Source organism: Rhipicephalus microplus, unplaced genomic scaffold, assembly GCF_043290135.1.
Source record: "Rhipicephalus microplus isolate Deutch F79 unplaced genomic scaffold, USDA_Rmic scaffold_987, whole genome shotgun sequence".
NCBI lineage: Eukaryota > Metazoa > Arthropoda > Arachnida > Ixodida > Ixodidae > Rhipicephalus > Rhipicephalus microplus.
In genome coordinates, this window is record NW_027465537.1 from 1 (window position 1) to 15,000 (window position 15,000).

The 15,000-nt window shown below is 61.4% G+C and overlaps 2 non-coding genes across 2 annotated transcripts; both read right to left on the reverse strand.

The window, feature by feature from the left end:
• Positions 1-447: 447 nt before the first annotated feature.
• LOC142795978 (5.8S ribosomal RNA) lies at positions 448-600 on the reverse strand. The gene has a single exon (XR_012893455.1). It is a non-coding gene; the product is annotated as a 5.8S ribosomal RNA (ribosomal RNA).
• Positions 601-2,319: 1,719 nt separating this feature from the next.
• LOC142795981 (small subunit ribosomal RNA) lies at positions 2,320-4,134 on the reverse strand. The gene has a single exon (XR_012893458.1). It is a non-coding gene; the product is annotated as a small subunit ribosomal RNA (ribosomal RNA).
• Positions 4,135-15,000: the final 10,866 nt, after the last annotated feature.

Below are 15,000 nucleotides of genomic sequence, written 5' to 3' on the forward strand. Positions count from 1 at the left end.
TACGGGACACCCTGCTTACTTCGAGGGCAACAAGCGCAACGCAAGGCTGCGATCTCGCGCACTTTGCGCACGGCTGGAGAAGCTTTGCTGGCCGGCTTTCGCTCCTCGTGTTTACCGTGCGTTAAAGTTGCGCGTCCGTGGCTCTCGCAGCTCTTGCGCGCCCGGTCGCAGAGAGGAGTACGCAACCTCGACCGCACTTTCCCTGCAGGCTTCCTTCCGACTCGAAGTCCTGCGGCGGTCTCAACGAGGTGCCACATCCTCAATGCAGTCGGTCGCCCCCGTTTCGGTTGGGCTCTGGCACGACGGTCGCCACCGTCTCGCCCTTGAGTGGCCGCTGTTGGCGCTCGCTGTGAGGTGTTCAGCGTGCTGTCCGTGTTGCCGACGCGGTCAAAACGAGTCGACGGCTCACGTTCCCTTGTGCGCCGAAGGCTCTCTTGATATGTGATCCGACCCTCAGACAGACGAAGCCAAGGGAAGACCCAAGGCCGCAATGTGCGTTCAAAGAATCAGTGCTCAGTGTGTCCTGCAATTCACACCAAGTCTCGCAGCTGGCTGCGTTCTTCATCGACCCGAGAACCGAGTGATCCACCGCTTAGAGTCGTGAAAAAGTGTTTGTTCAATTCCGTACAGTCAAAACCAAACGTTTCTGGCACTCGGCCAAACAGTGGCCAAGAAGGGCGCTTTTCAGCGCACGCTTGGACTCCAAAACTCTGCCGCGCCTTTTTCGGCTGCCGCAAATCGAGCAAACGGTGTGTTTCGGACGGCGTTTCGCTTTCGCTACTTGCGAGTGCTTTCGTGGTCCACCCCTCTATAAATACTCGGGAGGCGTCGAAGCCGGTTCTCCAAGCCGGACCCGTAGGTATCGTTGTGTGCTCGCTCTCATTGGCCCGCCTAACCAGAAAATGCCTGCGGTACACCCATTTGGATAAGAGTGCACGCAGATGCGGGCCTCGACGGCTACACATTTCCTCGGGCGGCCGCCTCCCGGCCTCCGTGGAGCGCGGGATGCACGGTCCCATCGACAAGCCTCTCCCGTTTTTACCGTGGCGTCGCGGTTCACCACGGCAGGCGGGTCGGTCTCCTCCGCATAAAAAGGGGGACCCCCGCTTTTTGTTCCACGAAATCGCACAAGCTTTTTTCGCATCCACGGTTTGCCACCGCACACCAAAATGCCGATCCGGCTGCCTACTTTAGCCAACAGGTGGAGCCAGGCGCGCCGTACTTGCGCGGCACTTCCCACGTCCACCGAAGTCGGTGCCAAGGACCACTTTCGGCGCCGGAGCCGCGTACGAGCCTACTCGAGGCGGAAGAACGAAGCCAGCAAGGGCCTGGCCGCAAGTGCGTTCAATTGTCGGGACGTCCAAGTCCCTCGTTCTTCCGTGCTTCCTCTTTCGGCAAGTCGTTGCGGCACCTTCCCAAAGCGCGCAGACCCGCTAATCGCGACGAGCGCGACGTGGCCGTGCCGCCTTTCCCTCGGCAGCAAGCAAAACGCCTGGCAACGTCGACGCTCCCCTAACCGCGATCTCGCACCGTGTTTCGTGTGGCGAATTCAAAAGCCGGCCGGCGCTGCTGCAACCATTACGGTCGGTACGCATACGCCGCGGAGGGCGGGACGGTCATCGGAGCGTGCGGTTCCTCCATCGAGTACTGCGCACCTCGGCCGTCGCATCGCCGTGCCATGACCGGCCGCGCGTCAACGCGAACCGGTGCCAGCGAGATCCCTCGCCTGCAAGAACCGACCGGCAGCCTCCGTCACCCGAGGACGCGGAGGCGCTTGCCGCGGACGGCGGGACGGTATGCACTGGTGCACAGCGGACCCGTCACATCGCCAGTTCCTTGACCGACCGCCGACGCTTGTGCCGTTCCTCTCGTACTTGGCAGTCGCCGCGCGATTGTCGGGTCTCGTTCTTGCACGCTCGAACGGTCGGGAGGGCACTCGGCTGGCGTTTCGGGAACGCGCAGCCTCGCCTTCTACCGACGTAACCACGACTCGCCGTTCGCGCTCCGCCGCTCCTGTTTACAGTACTAGGCGGTCCCGCAGCGGTCGGGTCGCGCATTTCGAGCGCTTCGAGCCACGGTGCAGTGGCGGGTCGAAAGCCGACCTATGAGTGCGTTGCGCCGTTTGTACCCGCGTCCGCCACCTGGCCGACCGTCCAAGGTCGCGGTGTTGGCGTCCGCTGGGCGCAACAATTTGTCACGGGGTGCCGCTCCACATTCAGGCAGCCCCGTGGGGAAAAGCCGACCCCGCGTCCAAACGGGGTCAGCGGCAGAAAGTGTCGGGCGCAGACGCAGCTGAGGCGCTCACCCTTCACAATCCGTTAATGATCCTTCCGCAGGTTCACCTACGGAAACCTTGTTACGACTTTTACTTCCTCTAAATGATCAAGTTTGGTCATCTTTCCAACAGACCGGCGCAACCGAAAGGCCGCGCCGGACATCGGTCCGAAGACCTCACTAAATCATTCAATCGGTAGTAGCGACGGGCGGTGTGTACAAAGGGCAGGGACGTAATCAACGCGAGCTTATGACTCGCGCTTACTGGGAATTCCTCGTTCAAGGGGAACAATTGCAAGCCCCTATCCCAATCACGAAAGAAGTTCCACGGGTTACCCAGTCTTTTCAGACAGGGATAAAGACACGCTGCTTCCTTCAGTGTAGCGCGCGTGCGGCCCCGGACATCTAAGGGCATCACAGACCTGTTATTGCTCTGTTTCGTGCGGCTAGGAGCCGCTTGTCCCTCTAAGAAGGTTGTAAGGTGCTGGGAACCCCGCACCTATTTAATAGGCTAGAGTCTCGTTCGTTATCGGAATTAACCAGACAAATCGCTCCACCAACTAAGAACGGCCATGCACCACCATCCACCGAATCAAGAAAGAGCTCTCAATCTGTCAATCCTCCCAGTGTCCGGGCCGGGTAAGTTTTCCCGTGTTGAGTCAAATTAAGCCGCAGGCTCCACTCCTGGTGGTGCCCTTCCGTCAATTCCTTTAAGTTTCAGCTTTGCAACCATACTTCCCCCGGAACCCAAATACTTTGGTTTCCCGGAAGCTGCCCGCCGAGTCATTTGAGTAACTCAGGCGGATCGCTGGTTGGCATCGTTTATGGTCAGAACTAGGGCGGTATCTGATCGCCTTCGAACCTCTGACTTTCGTTCTTGATCAATGAAAACATTCTTGGCAAATGCTTTCGCAGTAGTTCGTCTTGCGACGGTCCAAGAATTTCACCTCTAGCGCCGCAATACGAATGCCCCCGTCCGTCCCTCTTAATCATTACCTCGTATTCCAAAAACCAACAGAACAGAAACGAGGTCTTGTTCTATTATTCCATGCAAGTTTATTCAGGCGACTCGCCTGCGTTGAGCACTCTAATTTTTTCAAAGTAAAAGCACCGGCCATCTCGAGGCACACAATGAAGTGCACCAAGAAAGAACCGGCATGATGTTCAGTCCGAGCCGTCGCATCGGGTAGATGCACTACTCGTCTGGAACTGAGATCCAACTACGAGCTTTTTAACCGCAGCAGCTTTAGTATACGCTATTGGAGCTGGAATTACCGCGGCTGCTGGCACCAGACTTGCCCTCCAATTGATCCTCGTTAAAGGATTTAGAGTGTACTCATTTCAATTACGGGGCCTCAAAAGAGTCCCGTATTGTTATTTTTCGTCACTACCTCCCCGTGCCGGGAGTGGGTAATTTGCGCGCCTGCTGCCTTCCTTGGATGTGGTAGCCGTTTCTCAGGCTCCCTCTCCGGAATCGAACCCTGATTCTCCGTTACCCGTAACAACCATGGTAAGCAAGTAACCTACCATCGAAAGTTGATAAGGCAGACACTTGAAAGAAACGTCGCCGGCTCGTGGCCATGCGATCAGCACAAAGTTATCCAGAGTCACCACACAATACGGGCCGAAACCCGATCGATCTTGGTCTAATAAAAGCACCCGTTACCCAAAGGGCTCCAGGCTCACTGCATGTATTAGCTCTAGAATTGCCACAGTTATCCAAGTAGGAAGAAACGATCTAAGGAACCATAACTGATTTAATGAGCCATTCGCGGTTTCGCCTTATTTCGGCATGTACTTAGACATGCATGGCTTAATCTTTGAGACAAGCATATGATTACTGGCAGGATCAACCAGGTAATCGTTCGACTGCGCGTCCGTCCTCGCCTTCGGCGGGCCGGACGCAGTCTGTGTGCGGCGGAGGCCACCTTCAGGCGCCCCAACACGCTTATTTTGCACTCCGAGATGACGGCGTTCGAGCTCGCTACGGCACAACCTTCCCGAAAGACGAGTGGGAGCCGTGCGGCAAGAAGCACGTTCATGCTCGCTCTTTTTCGTTGCATCGACTCGGTCGCGCCGTGCGGGTTGCCCAAGCCCGCTGCACTGTCGGTGGACCGGCCGGAACTAGCAACGGAGCCGAGACTGCAAAGCCGCCAGACGACGGGTCACGCCCGCGTCTTCGGCGCTTTCGCATCTGAATCGCCCGAGGACGACACGGAACACACCTCGATATCGTGGTAAAACGGCACCGTCCGACAACCAGCCCCTAACGCATCAAGCGGATGAGGCTGCAGACGACTGCCGTGGATTCCCCTGGAGCAGACCCGAGGACACGCTTGACGAGGCCGAAGCCCGCCGCATATCAGACACCCGGTCGCTTTCGCGTACGCCGCTCACGAGAACCCCCACATAATAGCAGCGATAAGTACCCAGACCTCCTTGGGCACTAATACGAGCGTACTCGAGAAAATTTCACCGCGGGTGTGCCCCGAAACGTGTGGCACGTTGAGCGTGCCACAAGTCTACGTCGCTCTCAAACCCGCCGAGGTCGTAGAATTTGCGACCCTACTCACGAAATTCCCACCGAGGATACGGCCGCAAACGTACCGCACCTTGGGTAGGCCACGAGTTTGTGCAACACTACGCTGACGGCACAGCACCGAGGTCGTGCGCGCACGCACGGGAAAATTCCGCCGCGGTTTCTGCCGAAAACGTGAGGCACCACGACTCTCCGCAAGTTCGCGTCGACTGCGAAAGACCGAAGTCGTGAACGACGTGTCCGCTACTCGCCGCCGACACGCTGGACACCAAACGTACAACGACTCGACGGCGTCGTAGAGGCCCACGACGCGGTTTTCCTTAACGACGTCTCGGCGTGGCACCGACAGGTTAGAACGGCCGACCAACGTTCCCTGTCCGCCGTTCGGCTCAGTCGAAGGGCTCGGCGACTTCGGCAACGCTGCGAAGCCGCACGGTGACGCACGCCATGTCCCCATTTTTTTTTTTTTTTTTCTTTCTGCGTCTGCCGGGGTGCCCCTATAATAGCAGCGATAAGCACCCAGACCGCCGTGGGTCGCTCGCCCCGGCTGACGTGGTTTTTCGTACTCCTGCGGCGGTCGCCGTCAAGCACGTCCAAATACGCTACTTTCGTGGGCGCATTCACGCTCTTTCGCTTCGCCGGAGTGCCAGCACTCACTCTGCCAAAAACGGCGAACATCCGAGCGGCGGTTCCCACTTTTGCGTCGGCGTCGCAAACCCCGCCCCGGCAGACGAGGTTTGCCGTACTCGTGCGACGGTGGCCGGCGGGCACGTCGAAAGACGCCGATATCGTGCGCGAATTGGCGCACCTTGGCTTCACCGGAGTGCCGCCACTGACTCCTCCAAAAACGGCGAAGATCCGAGCGGCGCTTCCCACTTTCGCATCGGCGTCCCGAACTCCGCCCCGGCTGACGCGGTTTACCGTACTCGTGCGACGGTCGCCGGCGAGCACGTGGAAAGACGCCGATATCGTGCCCGAATCGGCTCCGTTCGGCTTCGCCGGAGTGCCAGCACTGGCTCGGCGAAAGACGACGAACATCCGAGCGACGGTTCTCACTATTGCGTACGCGTCGCAAACCCCGCCCCGGCAGACGCACTTTGCCGTACTCGTGCGACGGTCGCCGGCGAGCACGTAGAAAGACGCCGATATCGTGCCGGAATCGGCCCCGTTTGGCTTCGCCGGAGTGCCAGCACTCACTCGGCCACAAACGGCGAACATCCGAGCGGCGGTTCCCACTTAGCCGTCGGCGTCCCGAACTCCGCCCCGGCAGACGCGGTTGCCGAGCTCGTGCGACTAGCGACCGCGAAGCCGTCTCGCGACGCCGCTTTCGTGCGCGGCTCCCACTGCGACCTGGGTCACCCGAGGTCGACGAGCAAGAAAGAATGTCGAAAAAAAATTTTTTTTTTTTTGCGTCTGCCGGGGTGCCCCTATAATAGCAGCGATAAGCACCCAGACCGCCATGGGTCGCTCGCCCCGGCTGACGTGGTTTTTCGTTTTCCTGCGGTGGTCGTCGTCAAGCACGTCCAAACACGCCACTTTCGTGGGCGCATTCGCGCTCTTTCGCTTCGCCGGAGTGCCAGCACTCACTCTGCCAAAAACGGCGAACATCCTAGTGGCGGTTCCCACTTTTGCGTCGGCGTCGCCAACCCCGCCCCGGCATACGCGGTTTGCCGTACTCGTGCGGCGGTGGCCGGCGGGCACGTCGAAAGACACCGATATCGTGCGCGAGTCGATGCTTCTTGGTCTCGCAGGAGGGCCGCCACTCACTCCTGCAAAAACGGCGAAGATCCGAGCGGCGCTTCCCACTTTTTCGTCGGCATCGCAAACCTCGCCCCGGCAGACGCGCTTTGCCGTACTCGTGCGACGGTCGCCGGCGAGCACGTCGAAATACGCCGATATCGTGCCCGAATCGGCCCCGTTTCGCTTCGCCGGAGTGCCAGCACTCACTCGGCCAAAAACGGCGAACATCCGAGCAGCGGTACCCACTTAGCCGTCGGCATCCCGAACTCCGCGCCGGCTGACGCGGTTGCCGAGCTCGTGCGACTAGCGACCGCGAACGCGTCTCGCGACGCCGCTTTCGTGCGCGGCTCCCATTGCGACCTGGGTTACCCGAGCTCGACCAGCAAAAAAGAAGGTCGAAAAAAAATTTTTTTTTTCTGCGTCTGCCGGGGTGCCCCTATAATAGCAGCGATAAGCACCCAGACCGCCGTGGGTCGCTCGCCCCGGCTGACGTGGTTTTTCGTACTCCTGCAGCGGTCGCCGTCAAGCACGTCCAAATACGCCACTTTCGTGGGCGCTTTCGCGCTCTTTCGCGTCGCCGGTGTGCCAGCACTCACTCTGCCAAAAACGGCGAACATCCTAGTGGCGGTTCCCACTTTTGCGTCGGCGTCGCCAACCCCGCCCCGGCATACGCGGTTTGCCGTACTCGTGCGGCGGTGGCCGGCGGGCACGTCGAAAGACACCGATATCGTGCGCGAGTCGATGCTTCTTGGTCTCGCAGGAGGGCCGCCACTCACTCCTGCAAAAACGGCGAAGATCCGAGCGGCGCTTCCCACTTTTTCGTCGGCATCGCAAACCTCGCCCCGGCAGACGCGCTTTGCCGTACTCGTGCGACGGTCGCCGGCGAGCACGTCGAAATACGCCGATATCGTGCCCGAATCGGCCCCGTTTCGCTTCGCCGGAGTGCCAGCACTCACTCGGCCAAAAACGGCGAACATCCGAGCAGCGGTACCCACTTAGCCGTCGGCATCCCGAACTCCGCGCCGGCTGACGCGGTTGCCGAGCTCGTGCGACTAGCGACCGCGAACGCGTCTCGCGACGCCGCTTTCGTGCGCGGCTCCCATTGCGACCTGGGTTACCCGAGCTCGACCAGCAAAAAAGAAGGTCGAAAAAAAATTTTTTTTTTCTGCGTCTGCCGGGGTGCCCCTATAATAGCAGCGATAAGCACCCAGACCGCCGTGGGTCGCTCGCCCCGGCTGACGTGGTTTTTCGTACTCCTGCAGCGGTCGCCGTCAAGCACGTCCAAATACGCCACTTTCGTGGGCGCTTTCGCGCTCTTTCGCGTCGCCGGTGTGCCAGCACTCACTCTGCCAAAAACGGCCAACATCCGAGCGGCGGTTCCCACTTTTGCGTCGGCGTCGTAAACCCCGCCCCGGCAGACGCGGTTTGCCCTACTCGTTCGACGGTCGCCGGCGAGCGCGTCGAAAGACGCCGATATCGTGCGCTAATTGGCGCTCCTTGGCTTCTCCGGAGTGCCGCCACTCACTCCTCCAAAAACGGCGAAGATCCGAGCGGCGTTCTCCACTTTCGCATCGGCGTCCCGAACTCCGCCCGGGCTGACGCGGTTTACCGTACTCGTGCGACGGTCGCCGCCGGGCACGTCGAAAGACGCCGATATCGTGCCGTAATCGGCCCCGTTTGGCTTCGCCCGAGTGCCAGCACTCACTCGGCCAAAAACGGCGAACATCCGAGCAGCGTTTCCCACTTTCGCATCGGCGTCCCGAAGCCCGCCCCGGCAGACGCGGTTTGCCCTACTCGAGCGACGGTCGCCGGCGATCACGTCGAAAGGCGCCGAATTCGTGCACGAATCGATGCTTCTTGGTCTCGCAGGAGGGCCGCCACTCACTCCTGCAAAAACGGCGAAGATCCGAGTTGCGCTTCCCACTTTTTCGTCGGCGTCCCGAACTACGCCCCGGCTGACGCGGTTTACCGTACTCGTGCGACGGTCGCCGGCGGGCACTTCAAAATACGCCGATTTCGTGGGCGCATTCACGCTGTTTCGCTTCCCCGGAGTGCCAACACTCACTCTGCCGAAAGCGGCGATCATCCGAGCGGCGGTTCCCACTTTTGCGTCGGCTTCGCAAACGGCGCCCCGGCAGACGCGCTCGTGCGACGTACTCGTGCGACGGTCGCCGGCGAGCACGTCGAAAGACGCCGATATCGTGCTCGAATCGACCCCGTTTCGCTTCGCCGGAGTGCTGCCAGTCACGGCGCAGAGAACGGCGAACAAGTGTTTTTTTTTTTTTTTCCTAGAATTTGTGTTATAGAAGGCACATTTGATATCGGACGATAATTTTCAACTTTATCACGCGCACCGATTTTCGTGTAGAGGTTTGCAAGTTTATGGGAATTTCTCCACTTGGAATAATGCGATTTAGTAGTACTACGAGAACTTCATGGATGTACTCAAGGGTACGGGGCAAGTCAGTTACGTCAACACCTGCAGATTTTTTACACTTCAAACTGAAAATTGTTGGTTGTGAGTCCTCGTGTGATATTAAAGGCCGATTCGCTAACACATAGAACAAAGAAAGAAAGGAAGAAAAAACGCCCGCGCTCGCTCAAGAAACCTGGGTTCGCAACAAGTGGCAACAACAAGCAACCGAGCGAGTGCGCCAAAACCCGTGGCGGCCGAACAAACGCGAAGTCCCAACCGCGTCAGCCGGGGCGGCACGGGACAGGAAAAATCACTTCAGCCGGGGCGGCGGGGCACCGAATAAACCTCGTCACCTCGTCGCAGGATAAAAGAGGAAACAAAAAGTCTAAACAGCGTCTGCTGGAGCGAATGCGTAATAAAACAACAACAACAACAAAAAAAAAACACCCGCGCTCAAGAAGTCTGCAATCCTCACAAAAGGCGACTGTGACCGAGCAGCGTCAGCCGGGGCCGTGCGGAAACGGAAAAACCGCGACTACCGGGGCGTCGAGGCACCGAAAAATCCACTTCAGCCGCGGCGAAAAAAAAAACAAAAAGAAAGACGGAGGGGGGGGGGGGAACCACGTCTGCCGGGGCGAAGGAAAAAAAAAAACGCGTCTGCCGGGGCGAGCCCGGGTGCGGCACCACCGGGAAAACTGTGGCAAACAGACATGGCGATCGAGTGAGTGGGCCGCCAGCCAGGCTCAGCCAAAAAGTGCAAAGTCCGAACTGCGTCAGCCGGGGCGGCAAAAACCGCGTCAGCCGGGGCGGCGCAAAAAACCGCGTCTGCCGGGGCGGCACGAAACCGCGTCAGCCGGGGCGGGGCGAAAACTGCGTCAGCCGGGGCGAAAAGAAAAAAAAAAAACGCGTCTGCCGGGGCAAGCCCGGGTGCGGCACCACCGGGAAAACTGTGGCAAACAGACATGGCGATCGAGTGAGTGGGCCGCCAGCCAGGCACAGCCGAAAAGTGCAAAGTCCGAACCGTGTCAGCCGGGGCGACGCAAAAACCGCGTCAGCCGGGGCGGCGCGAAAACCGCGTCAGCCGGGGCGGCACGAAACCGCGTCAGCCGGGGCGGCGCGAAAACTGCGTCAGCCGGGGCGGCGCGAAAACCTCGTCAGCCGGGGCGAGCGAAAAGGGGGGGGGGAACCACGTCTGCCGGGGCGAAAGAAAAAAAAACGCGTCTGCCGGGGCGAGCCCGGGTGCGGCACCACCGGGAAGACTGTGGCAAACAGACATGGCGATCGAGTGAGTGGGCCGCCAGCCAGGCTCAGCCCAAAAAGTGCCAAGTCCGAACTGCGTCAGCCGGGGCGGCAAAAACCGCGTCAGCCGGGGCGGCGCGAAAACCGCGTCTGCCGGGGCGGCGCGAAAACTGCGTCTGCCGGGGCGAGCCCGGGTGCGGCACCACCGGGAAAACTGTGGCAAACAGACATGGCGATCGAGTGAGTGGGCCGCCAGCCAGGCACAGCCGAAAAGTGCTAAGTCCGAACTGCGTCTGCCGGGGCGGCACGAAACCGCGTCAGCCGGGGCGGCGCGAAAACCGCGTCTGCCGGGGCGGCACGAAACCGCGTCAGCCGGGGCGGCGCGAAAACTGCGTCAGCCGGGGCGAGCCCGGGTGCGGCACCACCGGGAAAACTGTGGCAAACAGACATGGCGATCGAGTGAGTGGGCCGCCAGCCAGGCACAGCCGAAAAGTGCTAAGTCCGAACTGCGTCTGCCGGGGCGGCACGAAACCGCGTCAGCCGGGGCGGCGCGAAAACCGCGTCTGCCGGGGCGGCACGAAACCGCGTCAGCCGGGGCGGCGCGAAAACTGCGTCAGCCGGGGCGAGCCCGGGTGCGGCACCACCGGGAAAACTGTGGCAAACAGACATGGCGATCGAGTGAGTGGGCCGCCAGCCAGGCACAGCCGAAAAGTGCTAAGTCCGAACTGCGTCAGCCGGGGCGGCAAAAACCGCGTCAGCCGGGGCGGCGCAAAAAACCGCGTCTGCCGGGGCGGCACGAAACCGCGTCAGCCGGGGCGGCGCGAAAACTGCGTCAGCCGGGGCGAAAGAAAAAAAAAAAAACGCGTCTGCCGGGGCGAGCCCGGGTGCGGCACCACCGGGAAAACTGTGGCAAACAGACATGGCGATCGAGTGAGTGGGCCGCCAGCCAGGCACAGCCGAAAAGTGCTAAGTCCGAACTGCGTCAGCCGGGGCGGCAAAAACCGCGTCAGCCGGGGCGGCGCAAAAAACCGCGTCTGCCGGGGCGGCACGAAACCGCGTCAGCCGGGGCGGCGCGAAAACTGCGTCAGCCGGGGCGAAAGAAAAAAAAAAACGCGTCTGCCGGGGCGAGCCCGGGTGCGGCACCACCGGGAAAACTGTGGCAAACAGACATGGCGATCGAGTGAGTGGGCCGCCAGCCAGGCACAGCCGAAAAGTGCTAAGTCCGAACTGCGTCTGCCGGGGCGGCACGAAACCGCGTCAGCCGGGGCGGCGCGAAAACCGCGTCTGCCGGGGCGGCACGAAACCGCGTCAGCCGGGGCGGCGCGAAAACTGCGTCAGCCGGGGCGAGCCCGGGTGCGGCACCACCGGGAAAACTGTGGCAAACAGACATGGCGATTGAGTGAGTGGGCCGCCAGCCAGGCACAGCCGAAAAGTGCTAAGTCCGAACTGCGTCTGCCGGGGCGGCACGAAACCGCGTCAGCCGGGGCGGCGCGAAAACCGCGTCTGCCGGGGCGGCACGAAACCGCGTCAGCCGGGGCGGCGCGAAAACTGCGTCAGCCGGGGCGAGCCCGGGTGCGGCACCACCGGGAAAACTGTGGCAAACAGACATGGCGATCGAGTGAGTGGGCCGCCAGCCAGGCACAGCCGAAAAGTGCTAAGTCCGAACTGCGTCAGCCGGGGCGGCAAAAACCGCGTCAGCCGGGGCGGCGCAAAAAACCGCGTCTGCCGGGGCGGCACGAAACCGCGTCAGCCGGGGCGGCGCGAAAACTGCGTCAGCCGGGGCGAAAGAAAAAAAAAAAAACGCGTCTGCCGGGGCGAGCCCGGGTGCGGCACCACCGGGAAAACTGTGGCAAACAGACATGGCGATCGAGTGAGTGGGCCGCCAGCCAGGCACAGCCGAAAAGTGCTAAGTCCGAACTGCGTCTGCCGGGGCGGCACGAAACCGCGTCAGCCGGGGCGGCGCGAAAACCGCGTCTGCCGGGGCGGCACGAAACCGCGTCAGCCGGGGCGGCGCGAAAACTGCGTCAGCCGGGGCGAGCCCGGGTGCGGCACCACCGGGAAAACTGTGGCAAACAGACATGGCGATCGAGTGAGTGGGCCGCCAGCCAGGCACAGCCGAAAAGTGCTAAGTCCGAACTGCGTCTGCCGGGGCGGCACGAAACCGCGTCAGCCGGGGCGGCGCGAAAACCGCGTCTGCCGGGGCGGCACGAAACCGCGTCAGCCGGGGCGGCGCGAAAACTGCGTCAGCCGGGGCGAGCCCGGGTGCGGCACCACCGGGAAAACTGTGGCAAACAGACATGGCGATCGAGTGAGTGGGCCGCCAGCCAGGCACAGCCGAAAAGTGCAAAGTCCGAACCGTGTCAGCCGGGGCGACGCAAAAACCGCGTCAGCCGGGGCGGCGCGAAAACCGCGTCAGCCGGGGCGGCACGAAACCGCGTCAGCCGGGGCGGCGCGAAAACTGCGTCAGCCGGGGCGGCGCGAAAACCTCGTCAGCCGGGGCGAGCGAAAAGGGGGGGGGGGGAACCACGTCTGCCGGGGCGAAAGAAAAAAAAAACGCGTCTGCCGGGGCGAGCCCGGGTGCGGCACCACCGGGAAGACTGTGGCAAACAGACATGGCGATCGAGTGAGTGGGCCGCCAGCCAGGCTCAGCCCAAAAAGTGCCAAGTCCGAACTGCGTCAGCCGGGGCGGCAAAAACCGCGTCAGCCGGGGCGGCGCGAAAACCGCGTCTGCCGGGGCGGCGCGAAAACTGCGTCAGCCGGGGCGAGCCCGGGTGCGGCACCACCGGGAAAACTGTGGCTAACAGACATGGCGATCGAGTGAGTGGGCCACCAGCCAGGCTCAGCCAAAAAGTGCCAAGTCCGAACTGCGTCAGCCGGGGCGGCAAAAACCGCGTCAGCCGGGGCGGTGCAAAAAAACCGCGTCTGCCGGGGCGGCACGAAACCGCGTCAGCCGGGGCGGCGCGAAAACTGCGTCAGCCGGGGCGAAAGAAAAAAAAAAACGCGTCTGCCGGGGCGAGCCCGGGTGCGGCACCACCGGGAAAACTGTGGCAAACAGACATGGCGATCGAGTGAGTGGGCCGCCAGCCAGGCACAGCCGAAAAGTGCTAAGTCCGAACTGCGTCTGCCGGGGCGGCACGAAACCGCGTCAGCCGGGGCGGCGCGAAAACCGCGTCTGCCGGGGCGGCACGAAACCGCGTCAGCCGGGGCGGCGCGAAAACTGCGTCAGCCGGGGCGAGCCCGGGTGCGGCACCACCGGGAAAACTGTGGCAAACAGACATGGCGATCGAGTGAGTGGGCCGCCAGCCAGGCACAGCCGAAAAGTGCTAAGTCCGAACTGCGTCTGCCGGGGCGGCACGAAACCGCGTCAGCCGGGGCGGCGCGAAAACCGCGTCTGCCGGGGCGGCACGAAACCGCGTCAGCCGGGGCGGCGCGAAAACTGCGTCAGCCGGGGCGAGCCCGGGTGCGGCACCACCGGGAAAACTGTGGCAAACAGACATGGCGATCGAGTGAGTGGGCCGCCAGCCAGGCACAGCCGAAAAGTGCTAAGTCCGAACTGCGTCAGCCGGGGCGGCAAAAACCGCGTCAGCCGGGGCGGCGCAAAAAACCGCGTCTGCCGGGGCGGCACGAAACCGCGTCAGCCGGGGCGGCGCGAAAACTGCGTCAGCCGGGGCGAAAGAAAAAAAAAAACAAAGAAAAAAGCCCGCGCTTAATCAAAAGAAAACAAAGAAAAAAGCTTGCGCTTAATCAAAAGAAAACAAACAAAAAAAGTTCGCGCTTAAGCCTGGCGGTGGAACCACCGGGGCAAACAGACCTGGCGATCGAGTGAGTGGGCCGCCAGCCAGGCACAGCCAAAAAGTGCAAAGTCCGAACCGCGTCAGCCGGGGCGGCGCGAAAACCGCGTCAGCCGGGGCGGCGCGAAAACCGCGTCAGCCGGGGCGGCGCAAAAACCGCGTCAGCCGGGGCGGCGCAAAAACTGCGTCAGCCGGGGCGGCACGGAAAAACGAAAACCGCGTCAGCCGGGGCGACATCAAAATGAGGAAAAAAAAAAAAAAACTGCCTTAGGACACCTGCGTACACTTTCATGCGTTTGGGCATATCTCTCTGTAACACGCGCGCCCCTCGTTACGCGCGGCACTCTGTTTTCTCCGACACCCATATTTCGGCGGCATGTGGCACGCGCGCCCGTCCCTACGCACGGCACACCGCAGTGCTTTCTCGATATTTTTCTTTTCCTCCAACACCGTCATCTATAGGCTTTTAGTGACCTGTTGCTCGTGGCACAAGTTCGCTTGCTCTGACACCTCTTGCATGCGCACCGTTTTTGCGCACGGTGCTATGCCGCAAAGCACGGCAGTCGCATGCGTTTCTCTCAGGCACCTCTTTTTTGACACAACGCTGTGGTGCTTAGAAACACACGCGCCGCTTTTGCGCACAGAACTCCACCGTACAGCACGGTAGTCACGTTTGTTCCACACGAACAGCAGTGTGCATCGTGCTACGACACTTTGAAAGCTTTTTCTTCCGAGTCTCGACCGCGCTGTTCCTTTCGTACTTGGCGCGATTTTGGGACCAGCTTTGTTTTAAACCCCTACTGCGCGCCGTTCCTTTCGTACTTGGCGCGGTTCAGGGTTTGTTTCGAGCCCTTAGCCGCGCTGTTCCCTCCGTACTTGGCGCGGTTTAGGGTCGAGCTTTGTCTCGAGCCCTCTCCGCGCCGTTCCTTCCGTACTTGGCGCGGTTTAGGGTTTGTTTCGAGCCCTTAGCCGCGCTGTTCCCTCCGTACTTGGCGCGGTTT